Source organism: Pongo abelii, chromosome 3 (assembly GCF_028885655.2).
Source record: "Pongo abelii isolate AG06213 chromosome 3, NHGRI_mPonAbe1-v2.0_pri, whole genome shotgun sequence".
Classification (NCBI taxonomy): Eukaryota; Metazoa; Chordata; class Mammalia; order Primates; family Hominidae; genus Pongo; species Pongo abelii.
In genome coordinates this window covers 40,461,427-40,480,510 of record NC_071988.2, presented here as the reverse complement: position 1 = coordinate 40,480,510, position 19,084 = coordinate 40,461,427, and the positions used below count along the sequence as shown (strand labels likewise).

General features: G+C 42.0%; 1 protein-coding gene and 1 non-coding gene across 22 annotated transcripts in view; one reads left to right on the top strand and one right to left on the bottom strand.

Annotated features, from left to right (window-relative positions):
• The window catches only part of APBB2 (amyloid beta precursor protein binding family B member 2), a 398,765-nt gene that overhangs the window by 91,096 nt on the left and 288,585 nt on the right, over positions 1-19,084 (top strand).
• LOC112133177 (U6 spliceosomal RNA) lies at positions 9,431-9,537 on the bottom strand. Its single transcript, XR_002914864.3, has one exon. It is a non-coding gene; the product is annotated as a U6 spliceosomal RNA (small nuclear RNA).

The window sequence follows — 19,084 nt, the reverse complement described above, 5'->3', positions numbered from 1 at the left end:
TACTATGCAGTGTGCTGGTTTTGATATGCAGGGTGGAATATCCTCATGTTGGATGCCAGGTTATTCCATAAGCTCATCTTTTAATGGAAACAGAATCCCTTCAATGTAATCTGCCAAAGATAACCGTTGAGCATCTCCTTGGTCACTGGAAATTGAGCCACAACCATTAAGAAAGTGGACCAGCTGTTCTTTCTTTTCCCTCTCTGACCGACCGAATCATTCATTTATTCAACAAATATTTAGTGAGTGCCGGCTGTCTGCTTGCCACTGTTCCAGGCAGTGACGATGAATGGTGAGCCTAACAAAGTCCCTCCTTGGGGACCCTACATTCTCATGGGAGGAGATGGATCGTAAGCAATGGGGGAAGAAGCACCAGAAAGAAAAGACAAAGGGAGAGAGAGAGAGCTGCGGCAAGAGAGGGCTGCTGGAGATGTGGTGCTGGGCCAAGGCTTTTGGCCACAAGAATCAGGTGAGTAGGAATTTGTGACATGAAGACTCAGGAGGTGGCATTCCAGGTGGAGGGAACTGCAGGGGCATAGGCCCCCAGGTAGAGCCAGTGCGGCGTGTTTGAAGAATGGGAATGCTGTCCTGGGGGACAGGGCAGAGATGAAGACAGAAAAATATTGGTGGGGCGAGGGACAGGATTGGGAGGGCATGGCACGGCAGGGCAGAATGAGGACTTAAAACATTTTTAATTCTGGGAGAGACGAAAAGGCTTTGAGCAAAGAACTGACTTGATCTGGTAATGTTTTTTAAAAAAAATCACTGAAATTACAAGATATATCCTCTGCCTTGTGGTGTATTGCAGATAATGGCATTTGTGGATTAAAAGAAAGAAAAACCCTTTCGGTTCACCAGCCACAACAGTTAGCTTTAAGAGTGTCATAAAAGTAGGATCAAAACAATAGTAATTACAGGCCAATATCTTCTTAGGGGAGTGTTCAAAGCTTCAGGTATCCATATCAGTCCAGGTCCCGTAAGAAAACAGGTGGCATATGGTAGGTGATGGGAAGGCAATGGACTCTAGTGTGGAGGGAAATGCCACTCCTACCTGGGTGCTTCAGGACAATTAATCTGCTAGTGTTGTTTAGAATGGATTGAAGAACAGAGGGGAAGAAGATAGGGAGACCAAATTGTTTCATTAAATTATATAAAAACTTAAATTTTCAAAAAAAGTCAGCTTCTAATGTGGAGGAAAACTATTGTACAGATGACCCCAGTCAGAACAGTGAAGATACTTGAACTGTCCTCAAGTGTCATTGTACTTGTTGATTAACATATATTAAAAACAAGCAGGTGTGGTGGCTCACACTTGTAATCCTTGCACTTTGGGTGGCCAAGGCAGGAGGATTGCTTGAGCCCAGGAGTTTGAGACCAGCCTGGGCAACTTAGTAAGACCCCTGTCTGTACAAAAAATAAACAAAATTAGTCAAGTCTGATGGTGTGCCCTGTAGTTCCACTACTTAGGAGGCTGAGGTCAGGGATTGCTTGAGCTCGGGAAGTCAAGGCTACAGTGAGCCGAGATGGGGCCACTGCACTCCAGCTTTGGCGACAGTGTGAGACCCTGTTTCAGACACACACACACACACACACACACACACACACACAACCAAAAAAGGAAGTCATATATTAAAAATGTTGCCATAAAAAATATTGGGGACAGGGTATATAGGAGCCACAAAGAAGTGGCTGCATCCTGGGGCTAGTAATAGCCAAATTCCTCCCACTCCTAGGCCTGAGGGGTGAGGGAGGAAGCAGTTTCCAGGAGACCCTATATAGAGAGCCACCTGACAGGACCCAGGGAATCTGGCGGGAAAGGATTTGGCTGAACCAAAATGGGAGCCAGTGGGCAAGACAGCCTGTTGTTAAATGGGTCAGCTTCCCAGAACACACAACACGGTGGCAGAGTAGAGGGCAGGTGGAGGATTTCCATCCTAGGGGACACCTCAGGAGTCTTAGCTGCATCCCAACTCTGTCGCTTTCCCTCACTCCCACCCCCAGCTACACCACAGATGTGCACACGTGAGCGTATACACACACACGCTCCCAAGTACTCTCTGGTATTCTTCCATTGCTTTTCTGACCAGGACAGAGGAACTATTTATTAACTGTGAAATTTGAGGACATTTTTCATTATTTTTGTGGTGTTTGATGCTATAATATTTGCAAGACAAGGAAGATGTGGATAGCTCTACGCATTCCATTTTCCATTCCTGATAAAAATTCAAAGCACATATGTTACTGATGCGAGAGTTAAACATTTTATTTTTTAAAAGTATCATTTCTAATTGGCTGCAGAAGGAAAAATACAGTAAGCAGGACGTTAAAAATATTGGGGAACTGTATTCAGTTTTGGTTATTCTGGTTAAAAACAAAGCAAGCATTGAATTTTAGCCACGTCAAACAGTTTTCGTTTTCCACCGTTGAGCATGTTAAAACGATGAAGAGACAGAAGTACCATTCAGTAAACTGCTTCTTTCAGCATCTTCTGTGATATCCCGGTACTTTGGAAGCCTTCCGTTTTCTTTCAGGTACAAGAAGTTAACACCCTGAATTAGTCGCTATCTGTGTATATAAAGCCAGGAGCTTTATATTTTGTACTGAGGCGGAGCTGAAGTTTTTAAATAATTTGATCTTTTAAAAATATTTGACTTTTCACTTGATTTAGGTTCTGAGAATCAAAGGTTCTAATAACAAAATGGTCAACTTGGCAAAGAGAAATATGCAGAAGTCAATTTTAGGCCTTATTCTGCAAGAGCGTGGTGCCTATGAAAGCAGCCCAAGCTGTACGGATGGTAAAACTCATTTTTCTCCCCTACTTTTTCTGGAATCTGGCCAAAAATCAAGCATCGTGGCACATTTTCTCAACAATCTTGGCCCCAAATTGGAGGGCTGGCTGAGGGCCCCAGGGGAAAAGAAAACTCCCTTTTCCATTTATGATTATCAGCCATGTTATAAAACTTAAACATTATTTTAAGGTCAAGGAAAATAAGTCACCTTGAATTTCCCATAAGTTTTGAAGCACTGGAACGAGGTCTGTTTTTGTTTCTTGGCTTTTGCTCATGTGTCAGTTTTGCAGCACAGGATCAGTCATGTGGTTGTGGGGCCTTTGGGGTTGAGGAGCTTCCACTGCATGCAAGGCACTTTGTTAACACAGCGGGACCTGGGTGAGTGAGCCAGGTCCTAGGCCTGAGTCGGTTTATATAACTCTGCTCAGGAGATTGGAGGCATGAACAGATAGGTGGCCTGCAGAGAAAGAGAGAACCTTCACGGATGACAGGAGGACTGTGGAAAATTATTAAAAAATGAGAGGGATCCTGTCTTTCTGGCTGGAGAGAGTGAAAACACAGCTGGCATGGAGCCAGGCCTTGAAGGATCCTGAGGAACAGAGTCACTAGTCGTGGATTTGAATGAGTTCTGTGTCTTGACTTCAATTCGTAAGCCTCCGTTTTCCTCATCTATGTAATGGTGATGACATCTTTACCACCCGTATCACGGTATTTTTATGAGGCTAAATTACAGCATGGAACACAAACCATAAAATACCTGAATGCTATTACTTATTATTGTCATGAATATTATCAAATGGCATCTGTTAAATATTTATGTATTTGTGATGCTTGTTATCACATGTGTAGTTTTCCAGGAGTTTGATCTAAAAAACTCAGTTGCTGCCACTGATGGTGATTTCTCAGGCCAGCTTCCACATAGGAAGGTTTTTATATGTGGTAGACTTTTTATATGTGCAGATCTCACAAATGCAGTGTGGAGTCTGTTGTTACAGTTGAGAGGAGTCTCTGGACAGGGTATGTGAAAGGCTGAGCTCCCTTCTTTAGGCAGGAATCGGATATAGTATGGTGGAGTATGTTAATGTACAGACAGACACTTGAAGTTCTGGGTTTAAGATTGTCTATAGAACTTGGGAATTGGGACTGCAATTTTTAAGCAAAAAAAAAATTGCCAACTTTTTTTTTTTTTTTAAATGGAACTTCCTAGAGCCTTTCTGGGACTTACTTTACTTGTTAGAGGAGTAGGAGGTGTGGTAAATTCCTTCCTGGGTATGTTAATTAAAACGTAGTGAATTAAGCTGGAGAACTTGGAGCCCGAAACATGTTAGTGTTGTATAAAAGGAGGAATATAAATGCATGAGATTAAGTTTAAAAAACACGTGCCGCACATTTATCTAGAGATCCTAGTTCAAACTCATTCCCCCAGTCGGTCCCATTCACACATTTCAGTGCCACCTTCTTTGTTAAAGACAACAGGACTACACTTCTTTGGAATTAGTTTAAGAGGTAGTTTATAAGCCAATCAAGAAAACCGACCTCATGTTCATGCTCTTAAAAAAAAAATCAATTATTTTTGAGACAGGCCTCACTCTGTCACCCAGGCTGGAGTGCAGTGGCATGATCTCCGTTTGCCGCAGCCTCGACTTCCATGGCTCAAACCATCTTCCTGCCCCCTCCTCCTGAGTAGCTTGGGCCACAGGTGCGCACTACAACGCCTGGCTAATTTTTGTATTTTTGTAGAGATGGGGTTTCGCTGTATTGCCAAGGCCGGTCTTGAACTCCTGAGCTTAAGCATTTCACCTGCTTCAGCCTGCCAAAGTGCTAGGATCACAGGCGTGAGCCACCACGCCCGGCCAGTCTTAACTTTTTTTAAAGCATTTTTAGACTTACAGAAAAACTGAGCAGATAGTACAGGGTATCTCAATACTCCCTCACCTCCCTTTCTCTTTTTTTGTATCTTAATATGGTATGCTTGTTATAATTAAGCTATATTGATACATTTTTATTAACTAAAGGCTATCAGATTTATTCAGCACATATAAAAAGTACCACATATGAAAACCTTCCTATATGAAGCTGGCCTAATAAATCACCATCAGTGATAGTAACTCTTTTTTTACATCAAACTCCTGGAAAACTACGGATGTGATAACAAGCGTCACAGACACATAAATATTTAATAGATGCCATTTGATAATATTAATGACAATAATTAACAGCATTCGGGTATTTTACGGTTTGTGTTGCATGCTGTAATTTAGCCTCATAAAAATACCATGATATGGATGGTAAAGGTGTCATCACCATTTTATAGATGAGGAAAACGGAGGCTTAGAAATTGAAGTCAAGACACAGAACTCATTCAAATCCATGACTAGTGACTCTGTTCCTCAAGATCCTTCAAGGCCTGGCTCCATGTCAGCTCATTCAAACCCACGACTAGTGGCTAATTAGATCAGATTTCCTTAGGGTTTTTTTTTTTTTTTTTGATAGGCTCTTGCTCCATCACCCAGGCTGGAGTGCAGTGGTACAATCATGGCTCACTGCAGCCTTGATCTCCCAGGCTCAACTGATCTTCCTTCCTCAGCCTCCTGAATAGCTGGGGCCACAGGTGTGCCCCACTGCTCCTGGCTAATTTTTTTTTTTTTTTTTTTTTTTTTTTGTGGATACAGTTTCTCCATGTTGCCCAGGCTGGTCTTGAACTCCAGGGCTCACGTGAGTCTCTCCCCACTTAGCTTCTCAAAGTGCTGGGATTACAGGTATGAGCCACTGCCCTCAGCTCGATTTCCTTAGTTTTGACCTGAGTCAAATACTGTCCTTTTTCATTTGCCACTTTATCCCATCATGTAGAACAGTTGCCTGACACATAGTGACTTTGCACAGATGTTGATGAAATAAGATGCTCTGCCTGCCCTTGAGTTGGTATAATAGAATAGAGAAGGATCAAGCCATGGTGCAAATGACACCACACTAGCGCTTAGGAATTTGGAAGCAGATGGGGCTGAGTCGGAATGAACCCTGGCCCTACCATCCACCAATCCTATGACTTGGGCAAGTTACCCAGCCTCTCAACCTGTTTTCTCACCTGTGAAAAGATGATGATAATAATTCCTAGGCCAGGCGTGGTGCCTCACGCCTGTAATCCCAGCACTTTGGGAGGCCAAGACGGGTGGATCACAAGGTCAGGAGTTGAAGACCAGCCTGGCCAAGATGGTGAAACCCCATCTTTATTAAAAATACAAAAATTAGCTGGGCATGGTGGTGGGCACCTGTAATCCCAGCTATTCGAGAGGCTGAGGCAGGAGAATTGCTTGAACCTGGGAGGTGGAGGTTGCAGTGAGCTGAGATTGTGCCACTGCACTCCAGCCTGGGTGACAGAGTGAGACTCCATCTCAAAAATAGTAATAATAATAATAATAGTAATAATAATAATTCCTACCTCATTGAGGTAGGGATTAAATGAAAGAACACATATGAGAGTTTCCAGACTCTGGCCTCACCCATGAGAAACTCTTAGTAAATGTTTTCTTAAAGACCATGCAGGACAGAATGTGATACCTGTGATGTGAGCTGCAGAGTGTCACTGAGAGTCGGAAAAGAGGGGATCGCCTAAAGTTGGGATGGGGGGGTTAGGAAAGCTTTCCTAGAGAAGGCAACATTTGTGATGGACCCAAAAGAATGGGTCTGTTCTTACCTGAGGGACAGTGATGGGAGAATAAAACACCAGGTTGAGAGACTATATCTCACAAAGCTACAGAGGTGGGAACGTGTGAGAATGTCTTTTGGAGGAAAGAAAATCACCCAATGTAAGCGGACTATAATTTAATTTGGCAAGACAACAGGACGAGAGAGAGAAAGGTGTAAGGCCATAAATGCTTTTGACAGATATATATTTCAGCTTTTCTAAAAGTTTTCAAGTATAGAAAAAAGAACAGTACAATGAACACCCATATAACCCCCCTCATTTATACAATTATTAACATTCTTTATTTGCTTTCTGTATAGAAATCAATATATATTATTTTTTGCCAAATCATTAAAAATTAATTATAGCTAGCATGACTTTATTTTGTTGAGACAGAGTTTTGCTCTTGTCGCCCATGTTGGAAAGCAGTGACGCAATCTTGGGTCACTGCAACCTCTGCCTCCCAGGTTCAAGCTATTCTCCTGCCTCAGCCTCCTGAGTAGCTGGGATTACAGGCACCCGCCACCATGCCCAGCTCATTTTTGTATTTTTTTAAATTATACTTTAAGTTCTGGGGTACATGTGCAGAACGTGCAGGTTTGCCACATAGGTATACACTTGCCATGTTGGCTTGCTGCACCCATCAACCCGCCATCTACATTAGGTATTTCTCCTAATGCTATCCCTTCCCCTGGCCCCCCCCACCCACCGACAGGCCCCGGTGTGTGATCTTCCCCTCCCTGTGTCCATGTGTTCCCATTGTTCAACTCCCACCCATGAGTGATAACATGCAGTGTTTGGTTTTCTGTTCCTGTGTTAGTTTGCTAAGAATGATGGTTTCCAGCTTCATCCATGTTCCTGCAAAAGACATGAACTCATCCTTTTTTATGTCTGCATAGTATTCCATGGTGTATATGTGCCACATTTGCTTTATCCAGTCTATCATTGATGGGCATTTAGGTTGTTTCCAAGTCTCTGCTATTGTGAACTGTGCTGCAGTAAACATACGTGTGTATGTGTCTTTATAGTAGAATGATTATAATCTTTTTGGTATATACCCGGTAATGGGATTGCTGGGTCAAATGGTATTTCTGGTTCTAGATCCTCGTGGAATCGCCACACTGTCTTCCACAATGGTTGAACTAACTTACACTCCCACCAACAGTGTAATAGTGTTCCTATTTCTCCACATCCTCTCTGGCATCTGTTGTTTCCTGACTTTTTAATGATCGCCATTCTAACTGGCATGAGATGGTATCTCATTGTGGTTTTGATTTGCATTTCTCTAATGACCAGTGATGAGGAGCATTTTTTCATATGTTTGTTGGCTGCATAAATGTTTTCTTTTGAGAAGTGTCTGTTCATATCCTTTGCCCACTTTTTGATGGGTCTTTTTTTGGAAAATTTTTTAAGCTCCTTGTAGATTTTGAATATTAGTGCTTTGTCAGATGGATAGATTGCAAAAATTTTCTCCTATTCTGTAGGTTGCCTGTTCACTCTGATGATAGTTTCCCTTGCTGTCCAGAAGCTCTTTAGTTTTAATTAGATCCCATTTGTCAATTTTGGTTTTTGTTGCCATTGCTTTTAGTCATGAAGTCTTTGCCCATGCCTCTGTCCTGAATGGTATTGTCTAGGTTTTCTTCTAGGGTTTTTATGATTTTAGGTCTACGTTTAAGTCTTTAATCCATCATGAGTTAATTTTTGTATAAGTTGTAAGGAGAGAGTCCAGTTTCAGTTTTCTGCATATGGCTAGCCAGTTTTCCCAGCACCATTTATTAAATAGGGAATCCTTTCCCCGTTGCTTGTTTTTGTCAGGTTTGTCAAAGATCAGATGGTTGTGGCTGTGTGGCATTATTTATGATGCCTTTGTTCTGTTCCATTGGTCTGTATATATTTTTGGTACCGGTACCATGCTCTTTTGGTTACTGTAGCCTTGTAGTATAGTTTGAAGTCAGGTAGCATGATGCCTCCAGCTTTGTTCTTTTTGCTTAGGATTGTCTTGGGTATACAGGCTCTTTTTTGGTTCCATGTGAAATTTAAAGTAGTATTTTCTAATTCTGTGAAGAAAGTCAATGGTAGTTTGATGGGGATAGCATTGAATCTATAAATTACTTTGGGCAGTATGGCCATTTTAACAATATTGATTCTTCCTATCCATGAGAATGGAATGTTTTTCCATTTGTTTGTGTCCTCTCTTATTTCCTTGAGCAGTGGTTTGTAGTTCTTCTTGAAGGGGTCCTTCACATCCCTTGTAAGTTGGATTCCTAGGTATTTTATTCTTTTTGTAGCAATTGTGAATGGGAGTTCACTTATGATTTGGCTCTCTGTTCGTCTATTATTGGTGTATAGGAATGCTTGTGATTTTTGCACATTGATTTTGTATCCTGAGACTTTGCCAAAGTTGCTTATCAGCTTAAGGAGATTTTGGGCTGAGACGATAGGGTTTTCTAAATACACAATCATGTCATCTGCAAACGGAGACAATTTGACTTTCTCTCTTTTTATTCGAATACTGTTTATTTCTTCCTCTTGCCTGATTGCCCTGGCCAGAACTTTCAATACGAGTGATGAGAGAGGGCATCTTTGTCTTGTGCCAGTTTTCAAAGGGAATGCTTCCAGCTTTTACCCATTCAGTATGATACTGGCTGTGGGTTTGTCATAAATAACTCTTATTATTTTGAAATACATTCCATCAATACCTAGTTTATTAAGTTTTTAGCATGAAGGGGTGTTGAATTTTATTGAAGGCCTTTTCTGCATCTATTGAGATAATCATGTGGTTTTTGTCATTGGTTCTGTTTATGTGATGAATTATGTTTATTGATTTGTGTATGTTGAACCAGCCTTGCTTCTCAGGGATGAAGCCAACTTGATCGTGGTGGATAAACTTTTTGATGTGCTGCCAGATTGGGTTTGCCAGTATTTTATTGAGGATTTTTGCGTTGATGTTCATAAGAAAAATATGGAACGCTTCACAAATTTGCGTGTCATCCTTGTGCAGGGGCCATGCTAATCTTCTCTGTGTCGTTCCAGTTGTAGTATATGTGTTGCTGAAATGAGAACTAATTTTTGTATTTTTAGTAGAGACAGGATTCACCAGGTTGGCCAGGCTGGTCTCAAACTCCTGATCTCAGGAGATGCACCCACCTCTGCCTCCCAAAGTACTGGGATTACAGGCGTGAGCCACTACACCCGGCCTGTCATGACATTTTAACCCTCAATACTTTAGCATTCATCTCCAAAAAATAAAGAAGCTTCATAATAAAAGTACACCACCATTATCATACCAAACAAAATTAACAATAGTCCCCAAATATTACTTAATATCAGTCCATAATCAAACTTTCTAAATTCATTTCCCAGACCTTTAGTGTTTTAACAAAATTTTAAACCAGAATCCAGGCAAAAGGCTGTGTATTGTATTAAATACACAATCATGTCATCTGCAAACAGAGACAATTTGACTTCCTTTCTTTTTATTTGAATACTCTTTATTTCTTTCTCTTGCCTGATTGCCCTGGCCAGAACTTTCAATACTATGTTGAATAGATGAGTGACAATTTAGTCAAATTATCTCTGTTTGTAGATGACATGATTTTGTATTGCATTGTTATGCCTCTTACCTCTCTTTAAGTCTAAAATTCCAGCTATGATATTGAGATTTTTAGGCTTTGGAACACTGAAAAGATTATGGAGCTTTCCCCCAACTCAGATATCCCTGTCTAACACCAAAATAATTCAAAAAAGAAACAATACTGAATTTCAAAGTAAATGTAAGGAAGTCCATATAAATTCAGATATTTTTTCTCTCATCAGGTTGGTGCCTTTGATACTAGTTTTGCAATTTCAGGTAATCACATTTTTAAACTCAGCATATACTTGCTTTCCTTGAGTTAAATAACCCAGCCCTGGACTCACAGAATTCAATAGACATACAGTGGCTCGTTGTTTTCTGTTGAGCTGTAGTCTGGTATGTCTAACCTTCACAGATATGAAACCACATTGTTTTTTGTTTTTTTTTTTTGAGACAGTCTCTCTCTGTCGCCCAGGTTGGAGTGCCGTTGCGCAATCTCTGCTCACTGCAACCTCCGCCTCCTGGATTCAAGCAATTCTCCTACCTCAGCCTCCTGAGTAGCTGGGATTACAGGTGCATGCCACCACACCCGGCTAATTTTGTATTTTTAGTAGAGATGGGGTTTCACCATGTTGGTCAGGCTGGTCTCAAACTCCTGACCTCATGATCCACCAGCCTTGGCCTCCCAAAGTGCTGGGATTACAGGCGTGAGCCACCACGCCCGGCCTCAAACCACATTCTTAATAATGCTGTGTAGACCCACAGAAGTGATTTTTGGCTTCATTGTATTTACAGGTTTCTTGAACCCTACGTTCCAACCTTAGTGGAATTTCATACAGAATTTCACAGTTTTTCTTTAAGGAAAAACATCAGGTAGGACTGTGGGCAGAACCATAGTATGAAAACCCATATCCTGCAGTGAGAAACTCTTACCTGGAAGCGGGAAGGGAGTAGAACTCGAAGTGTACAGGGCGCTGCCGGGCCTGCTATAACCAGGAGTGCCCTGCATAGGCCATGGGATGGTTGGCTGCCTTCTTTTTGGCCCTGCCTGTATCCCAGATACTTGTGGCCAAGCAAGTCCCTGGAATTGTTGCAGGCATTGCAGTGGGCGTGAAATGCCCACCAGCTGGGGCTACATCTTCTACAACTGAGGGAATATAACTTGGTATTCACTGGAACTCCACTGAAGAGAGGTCGGGTGCTTTGGGAGTGTTTTCTTGCAAATATGTGCCCTCTAATTGGCTTTTCCTAATGATCTCTCCTCATTCTGCTTTGGAGGTGGGGCTCCTCCAAGGATCATTTCTTTTCCACCTCACCTGCAGGTGCACAGTGAGTGATGCTTTAATTTATTTCATTTCACCTTGCTGCAGAACTCAGCCCATCCCACCTCTGCTGTGAGAAAAGCATTTCCATCTCTGTTTCAACTTTCCTGTGGTTCTGTTGACCCACTTGGAAGAGTTCCAGTGTAGTGCCTGCTGGTTTTTTCTATCTGCCCTTAATTTGGTTTGCCTTTTATTGTATTCCAACTGAACGGCTTCTTTCTCTTTCTTTTAAGGGAAAGGACCTGAGAAAAACAGTACTTGTAATGGCGACTGCTTGTTAAGGGTAATTGCTGTTTCATGTTAATTTGCATGTTAAAATGAGAATATAGGGAATTGCTAAATTCACCAACGTGTTCTATCCCAAGGCTAGTCCTTTTAAGTATATTTGTTGCTTAAATAAAGATGGAGCTATGCAGAATGGAAATGTCCAAATATGCAGTTTTTTTGTGCATGTATATATATAGAGAGCATTTAAAATTTTTATTTCCATCAGCAAGAGTCTTTATACAATACATGGAAATTATAGAAAAGCAGAAAGAAGAAACCCGGAGACAACTAGCATTAACATTCTGTGAAATTATGTCTAGTCATTTCAATCTACATGTTATATACTCTTTAAATGGGCATAGTTTCACTATAACTGTCTAGAACTTTTTGCTACTCCAAAGAATGTTCTGTGGGATCAGCAGCATTGCTATCTCTTGGGAACTTGTTAGAAATGCAGAATATTGGGCTCCACCACAGACATACTGAATCATAATTTGTATTGATTGCTGTTACATGTACATTAAAATTTGGAAGCACTGTTCTGCAAATGGGGTCCCCAACCCCCAAGTCTTGGAGTGGTACCATTCCGTGGTCTGTTAGGAACAGGGCTGCACAGCAGGAGATGAGTGGCAGGTGAGTGAGGAAAGCTTAATCTATATTTACAGCTGCTCCTTATCTCTTGCATTACTGCCTGAGCTCTGCCTCCTGTCAGATCATCAGCAGCATTAGATTCTCATAGGAGCACAAGCCCTTTTGTGACCTGTGTATGAGAGGGATCTGGGTTGCCCACTCCTTATGAGAATCTAATGCCTGATGATCTGTTACTGTCTCCCATCACCCCCAGATGGGACTGTCTAGTTGCAGGTAAACAAGCTCAGGGTTCCCACTGATTCTACATTACAGTGAGTTGTATAGTTATTTCATTATATATTACAATGTAATAATAGAAATAAAGTGCACCATAAACATCATGCGTTTGAATCATCCCAAACCCCTCCAACCTCCCCTCACCCTACTGGGGAAAAATTGTCTTTCACGAAACTAGTTGCTGGTGCCAAAAAGGTTGGGGACCACTGCTCTAGAACATACTATACCCAGGGCAGCATATAGAGAGAACACAAAGTAGAGGGGATGCAAAGGGGCTCAGACCTATATTCTCTTCTCCATTTTCTGTCAGTCTTGCCTAAAATAATTTTCGTCAGTACATGATAAGGATAAAAATGAGGTCAATTTTTTTTTTTTTTTTTTTTTTTGAGACAGAGTCTTACTCTGATGCCCAGGCTGGAGTGCAGTGGTGTGATCTCGGCTCGCTGCAACCTCCGCCTCCTGGGCTCAAGCGATTCTCCTGCATCAGCCTCCTGAGTAGCTGGGATTACAGGCGCCTGCCACCACACCCAGCTGATTTTTATATTTTCAGTAGAGATGGGGTTTCACTGTGTTGGCCAGGCTGGTCTCGAACTCCTGACCTCGTGATCTACCTGCCTCGGCCTTCCAAAGTGCTGGGATTATAAGCATGAGCCACTGTGCCCGGCCGAGGCCAAATTTTTTAACAGGGTATGACAACCTTGTTGAGAAACCCGACTGTGCCATGTGTAATCATTTCGCTCAGTAAACACTAAGTGCCTCCTGCGTGCCAGGCACATGTGTGGCAGCCATGGGCCTTGCATTCCGGCTTGCATGTGCTGCAGTGGAAACATACAGAGGCCAAGGAGGAGGGAGTGGTTGCTTCTGCAGGGATGGGGGCTGGAAATTAGAAAGAAAGGTGGTCTCTGGGTGGAGTCTTGATGGATAAATCAGTTATCATAAGTTACGAGTATTAACAGGTTCTGGAGAGAACACAAAGATGATAAAATTTGTCTCATCCTTCAAAGACCTTATGCTTGGTTAAAGGACAGGAGACAGTGTTTAAAACTAAATAATACAAAGCACCTTGGTATTAGGGTAGAACCAGAAGACAAGGGTCTGAACATTAATTTTTTAGCTCTGTGACCTTTGACAAATTATTCCACATGTTGGAACATCCGATTCTTCTGTAAAATAGGGATAAAATGATATAAACACCTTTATAAAATCATAGTGCTTTCTTGGCCAGGCGCAGTGGCTCATGCCTGTAATCCCAGCGTTTTGGGAGGCCGAGGTGGGCAGATCATGAGGTCAGGAGATCAAGACCATCCTGGCTAACATGGTGAAACCCCATCTCTACCAAAAATATAAAAAATTAGCACAGTGTAGTGGTGGGTGCCTGTAATCCCAGCTACTCAGGAGGTTGAGGCAGGAGAATGGCGTGAACCCAGGAGGCAGAGGTTGCAGTGAGCCGTGATCATGCCACTGCACTCCAGCCTGGGCGACAGAGTGAGACTCCATCTCAAAAACAAACAAACAAAAAAACAAAACAAAAACCAAAAATTAGCTGGGCATGGTGGCACGCTCCTGTAGTCCCAGCTAATTGGGAGGCCGAGGCAGGAGAATTGCTTGAACCTGGGAGGTGGAAGTTGCAGTGAGGCGAGATGGCGCCACTGCACCCCAGCCTGGCGACAGAGCAAGACTTCGTCTAAAAAAAAAAAAAAAAATTATAGTGATTTTTTTTTTTAATGTAGAGAGATAGGGTCTTGCCATGTCGCCTAGGCTGGAGTGCAGTGGCACAATTGTAGCCCATTGCAGCCTAGAACTCCTGGCCTCAAAGGATCCCCCCACCTCAGCCTCCTAAAGTGTGGGATTACAGCAAGAACCATGGTGCAGGACCTGTAGTGCTTTTTAAAGTGAAATAACATAGCAAAGCACTGGCTTGCAGTGGGTGTGGAATCAATGCTGTGTGGCAGATATTTAAAAAGTGCCAAGTGAGCACCATAGATGGAAAATTGAGGAATAACAGAGAAAAGAGAGGGTGTTTTGACTTGGAGTTTGCGAGGCCATGTGGCCTGTGTGGCCTTGAGGATGCTGATGAGGCAGAGAAGTTATGAAGAATGGGCCAGTGGGAAGAGAAGCAAAAGATGAAGCTGCAGTTTTGAGACTGGATAGACCAAGAAAAGAGATAGGAGAAACAAGGGGTTGGGTTTGTTGGGGTGATGTCTGTCTTAGACATGTAAGGTTTCAGGGACTGCTGAAGGCTGTAGGCCTGGGATGCGTGTGTCAGACACTGCCCTTGATGCAGGCTCAGCCAGGGGTGGGTGAGGAATGAGGTCCTTGGCCCTCCCTGGGCAGGGTGTTTGGTCGGTGTAAATCTGGAAAAGGGACTCTTTCTGGCTCGTTGGAAATGTCCGCACCTGCACAGCATTTCTCACCAGGATGGGAAACACAGGCAGAATGTTTTAAACCTTGTAGACCTACCTCTTCTTCAGACTGGGTAGAGGAGAACTGAACTTTTCTGTGTAATTTTTACCCACTGTCATCCTCTTCCACGGGTCTCTTTTTTTTTCTTCTCAACATTCTTCCAACTGAGAACCATTAATTGCTTCAGAAAAGAAATAGAGTTGGAGTTTTCCTTTTTCTTTTTTTTTTAAGAAATGGACTAAATGCTCCAACACTGAAGAACTATATTATTCCTATGTGCGTCAGTTTCTTTTCAACCGTTAGCTCCTTTATGATCTCTTTATACAGGGTGGGTATAGCCCACAAGTAACTATGGTTACTAGTTTTTATAGGTTGTGACTAGTCTGCTGTATAAGGTGTTAACATTTTGCCCAGTCTGCCTTATCTCCATCTCTTCTGTTTTTTTGTGTCTGTGTCTCTTTACACGCACACACTTAAAACATGTTTGCTGAACCATCTGGGTTAGTTGTAGAGATTATGACCCTTTAGCCCTAAATATTTAAACATGTATTTCTCAAGCACAAGGATATTTTCCCACATAGCCTATAATAAGATGATCACCAATAAATATTATCTGATATATAAATAATAGTTGAATACATGTTCAGATTTCACCTGTTATCCTAATACTGTCTTTTATACCCCTCTCCCAATCCAGGATGAGTCAACAGTCATTCATTGAATTTTGTCTTTTTAGTTTCCTTTAATCTAAAACAGTCACCCTCTTTTTGTTTTGTTTTTGTGGTTCATGGCATTGGTGTCTTGAAAGATACCTTTGTTTTGTAGAATGTGTCACAATCTGGTTTTGTCTGATTGTTACCTTATGATTAGATACAGATTAAGCATGTTTGGCAAAAATGCTAAGTAGTGACTGTGGCCATACCTACTATTCCATTGTCCTGGAATTGATTATGCCGAGCACCACTTGGATGAGCTGGTCTGCTGGAACTCTCCATTTGTAAAGATGCCTTTTCTCTTAGGTAATCTGTGGGATGATATTCTGAGACTGTGTGTGAGTGCTGTCCTACAACAACCCTTTCTAGAATGGTTTTAGCATCTATTAATGATTGTTGACTGAATCAGTGATTGCATTGGTAGTTGCAAAGTGGAATTTTCTTCTACTCTTCCTTTGATATTTGTTAGCTGGCATCCTTTATAAAGAAGTTTCCCCCATTATTTTTTCAATGAATATTTGTGGGTTTATGGCTTCTTTTTTAATCCAATAGTTCATCAACATCATTCTTTTTTTTTTTTTTTTTTTTGAGAAAGAGTCTCACTGTGTTGCCCAGGCTGGAGTGCAGTGGTGCGATCTTAGCTCACTGTAACCTCCGCCTCCTGGGTTCAAGAGATTCTCCCATCTCCGCCTCTCAAGTAGCTGGGACTACAGGCACATGCCACCATGCCTGGCTAATTTACGTATTTTTTTGTAGAGATGGGGTTTCACTATGTTGGCCAGGGTGATCTCAAACACCTGGCTTCAAGTGATATGCCCGCCTTGGCCTCCCAAAGTGCTAAGATGATAGGCATGAGCTGCTGTGTCTGGCCAACATCTTTTTTGTTCAAACTGCCCCACTTTTGGCTATCAGGAGCCCCTTTAAAGCATCTCCTCCTATGTCCTTTTGTCATGTCTGCATTAGCATTTGAGCACTCCCTTGCTTTTTGGCACAGTAAGATGTTCTGGACTTATCTTGTACTTTCTTTGCCCAGACCCAACTATTTCTCCAGAGAGCAAAATATTTAGAAATCAAGATCTAGGTACTTGGGATTTTCTTTAAAAATACACCTAATCTAGAAAAGGTTAAAAGTCATTAATCATTTAAGTTCCCCCACCCATTTCCCAAGATTATTCCCATTGGTGGCATTAAGAGTTTTAGATGTGGGGCTGGGCGCGGTGGCTCACGCCTGTAATCCCAGCACTTTGGGAGGCCGGGGCGGTGGATCACGAGGCCAGGAGATCGAGACCATCCTGGCTAACGCGGTGAAACCCCGTCTCTACTAAAAATACAAAAAATTAGCCAGGCGTGGTGGTGGGCGCCTGTAGTCCCAGCTACTCAGGAGGCTGAGGCAGGAGAATAGCGTGAACCCAGGCGGTGGAGCTTGCAGTGAGCAGAGATTGCGCCACTGCACTCCAGCCTGGGCGACAGAGCGAGACTCCGTCTCAAAAACAAAAAACAAAAAAACAAACAACAAAAAAAGAGTTTTAGATGTTCACCAATGAAGGGAGAAGGCCACCCAAGGTGAAGGTCTTTGGGCTTTGGGCTAGAGGTTGAAGAGGAATGCACAAAGGGAAATGAGATAGTGCCAAAGATTAACTTAGATAACATTGGAATTCTGCCCCAGAAGTGACTTAGCCTGAGAAAATACTTTCTGTGTGTTTTCTAGGTAGACTCTGAAAATTGGTTACCCTTTTTTATATCCATTAATGGTAAGATAATTTATTCCCCTGAGCTATACATATGCTAATTCCATGCCAAGAGTTCCTAACTGCTCTGTATTTCCAGAGTCAGTGTAAGGTATATTTATGTGAATGTATATTTCAGCATGTCTTTGAAAAATTAAGATTCATAGTTTTTATTTTGAATACTCATAGTTGGACACAGTTTCTGAATTTGCTTGTTGATTATAATAGTTGTTCAATTTTTTTTTTTTTTTGCCATGGAATCTCGCTCTGTCGCCTAGGCTGGAGTGTTGTGGCGCGATCTCGGCTCACTGCAAGCTCCGCCTCCCAGGTTCATGCCATTCTTCTGCCTCAGCCTCCCAAGTAGCTGGGACTACAGGCATCGGCCACCATGCCTGGCTAATGTTTTTGTATTTTTAGTAGGGGCGGGGTTTCACTGTGTTAGCCAGGATGGTTTTGATCTCCTGACCTTGTGATCTGCCAGCTTTGGCTTCCCAAAGCGCGTGAGCCACTGCGCCTGGCCAATATTTGGTTAATTATTAAAGATGCATATGCGCAGCATTTTAGGCAGCAACTTGTGAGATACAAAAGCCAGGAGTTTCAAAATTTCCGAAGCAGTCATTGTGCATTTGATATAATGGTAGAGTCTCTGAGGAGGCTCTAAACCTTAAACTGACTGATTTGTCTGGAGATCCGTATTTCTTCCATGATATTTTTATATATAATAACATAATTAAAATGTTTATTTTGGCTTTTCTATTTGCTAAAACGAAACAAAACGTGGTAATTTGGTAGAGAACCTATATGAAAATGCTAAAAAATACAAAAGCACATTTGAAACATAAGGGTTTGTTTTTGTTTTTCATCTGTGTAAGCATTTTTGAAAGTAAAAAACAAAACAAAACAAAAATAGACTACTCACTACATCTATGCATTGTATATCAGGGATATGGTTATTATTCAGCTATGTATACTGAATGCTATCTGCTTTATAATTTTATAAAACAAAACTACCACCCACTCCTGCACATACAACCACTGACTTTCAATCCTCAGCACATTCTTGAGAGTGGGAGTCCTATTAAAGTAACTGCCCTATACAAAGTAGTTACTGGGTGTGCAGGTATGCCAGGAAAGCTAAACTGAAAGTGAAAAGGGACATATTACTTAAATGTGCTGCTAGTGCACTATTCACAGTAGCAAAGACATGGAGTCAACTCAGGTGCCCCTTGACAGTGGATTGGAGAAAGAAAATGTGGTACATATACACACTAGAATACTATGCAGCCATAAAAAAGAACTAAATCACATCCTTTGCAGCAACATGGATGGAGCTGGAGGCCATTATCCTAAGAGAATTAGTACAGGAACAGAAAACCAAATACCACACATTCTCACTTGTAAGTGGGAGCTAAACATTGAGTATGTATGGACACAAAGATGGAAACAGTAGATACTGGGACCCACTTGAGGGAGGAGAGTGGGAGGGCCAAGGGTGGGAGGAGGGTGAGGATTGCAAAACTACCTATTGGGTACTATGCTCATTACCTGCGTTCAAAGTAATCTGCATACCAGACCCCCGCGACACACAATTTATCCAGGTAACAAACCTGCGTATGTGCCTCTGAACCTAAAATAATAGAAAGAAAAAAAAATGAATAGATTAAAAATAAAATAAATGTACTCCTAGCCAAGCATGGGTGAGTTGAACTCAGATGTGTGGTGGCCAAGTTGTCCCAA